The sequence below is a fragment of the Lipotes vexillifer genome, unplaced genomic scaffold, assembly GCF_000442215.2.
Source record: "Lipotes vexillifer unplaced genomic scaffold, Lipotes_vexillifer_v1.1 scaffold1232, whole genome shotgun sequence".
Taxonomy (NCBI): domain Eukaryota; kingdom Metazoa; phylum Chordata; class Mammalia; order Artiodactyla; family Lipotidae; genus Lipotes; species Lipotes vexillifer.
Window position 1 is genome coordinate 172,143 of NW_006785089.1, and position 2,074 is coordinate 174,216.

Consider the following 2,074-nt stretch of genomic DNA (forward strand, 5'->3'; position numbering starts at 1 on the left):
ATTTCTCTGAGGGGCATTGAGGATTTAGGAAGGGAAGACTTGAGTGAGTTTGCGGTGAAGGAGGCGGGGAACAGTGACATTGCCTGGGATTCTCATTTGGGCAGCAGGGTGAGCATTAGTGAAACAACTTCTGAAAGCCTTTAGGAAGTTTGCCCCTGTGAAAGCTTATTTCTATCTGCTGGCCAAAGATCTGGAGGAACCCCACCCTCTCATTCTAAAAAGGAGATGCTAATGCAGATACAAGTGTTTTGGTATCTGAAGGTGGTGGGATTAGGCTTAATTCATCTTCCTTCTGTTCTCTTGTTTTTCTTTGCTTTACTTTTTAAAAAGGAGCTTTTTCTGTAAAGATGCAGCTTCTGTGTTATCTTCACATGAACATGTGGCTCAACTTACTCACAAGGTCAGGAGAGTTGGGCCCAAGTCCTATCTGCTAAGCCGAAGAAAAGATAATTCATCACCAGTGTAATTAAATGAGCTTTTCTAGAATATGTTAACTTCTCATCTAGGTAATATGAATCCAGACATAGTGGTTTCTGGTGTTTATTTTAATCTTGTATTGTCATTAACCACTTTGTTACATCGGTTACCCTTGGGTATTCTATGGAAAAGAATTTCTGTTGCTTTTTTTTTGAGGATTTAGGGTATTATGCCTGAGTGAATTGATTCATAGGGATTTTATTTACTCGTGCATTGTGTATTGCTCTGTATTTGTTCTCCATTTGGTTGAGCAGCTGTGTCTCTCTGTACAGCATTTACACACTGTTCACATGATGCTTGAGTACTTAGGTGTCAGTTTTTCATTATGCCCAGACGAGGTGCGTGGAAAACCTCCGGAACCGTTAACTCTAAGTTCCCAGTTACTAATAGTTAGAAAACCAGAGTTCTTGCGTTTTCATTAACACAAGGCCCTACATGCCAGCTCAGTTTACCACCTGCTAAGACTCCTAGATCTGCTGGAAAACGTGCTTTGGCAGTTCTCCAATCTTGCTAAAACTCATAAATAGATGCCTTTCATATGAAATGTATTAGGTTTGGCATATTGACACTGGAATACGTTATTCTTTTAGCAGTTGGACAAATTAAACTAAAATGATAGCTCCATTTTTTCAATGTAATAAAATGAGCATAATTGGGTTAATATCTTAATCTGGCAGTCAGGAATTAGATTGTGTACCCACAATCACACAGTTTCACTAGGGGAAATTATGTGTCTCCTTTTCCTTGTTCTCTTGATGACTTTCCTAAATGCCAGTAGCTCAGGGAGAGTTTGCTCAGAGTGACCGGGATCACCTGGGGAGCTTTCAAAACAGTCCTAATGTTGAGTCCTATCTCCCCCAAATCCTGATTTAGTTGGTCTTGGGTGCAGCCTTGGCATCTGGATTTTTTAAAGCTCCCAAGCGATTCTAATGTGCAGCCAGGGTCAAGAGGCAGTGTTCTCATCATGTGTGACAGACGGCGTATTTCCCTAAGGACTCTCTCCTCGTTCCTTCTCTCTCTTTTGTTTTCCTTAAGTCTGGTTCCCCTCTCAAAGCATGGTTCTGGGCTAGCAGACTAAGGCAGTTGGATTCAGATGGTTCCATTTTGTGCTCGGGTTGACCATATATAAATCTAAGGAGAGCACTGAAGACCACTGTCAGCTACCATGCAGGTCAGTCAGTTTGGCCAACTGCCCCTTTGGCACTTCCCAGCTCGCTGGCACACTTGTGCGTAACGTGACACTTATATTGACAAGGACTTCTGTCTAGTAAAGCCTGTCTCATTCCATAAGTGCTTTAGACTTGGCCTTTTACTAAAAATATATATTTTTTATTTTATACTTTAAAACAAATATTTAATATTGAGTTTAGTATCCAAATGTTTATTCATCAATACACAAAACAATATTTCACATCTCCTATCTTTGAACAAGATGACACATCAAAACATATGCTGGCGGCATGAATACCATAGTGCTTTTAGAACCCCATTTTCTATCCTCTTGTATAAAAGAAGTTCTTTTTCCTTTACAACTTAGTAGACATTGACTGGAAAAGTGATATTACTTACCCTCAGTTGATTTATTTTCGGGGTTGTA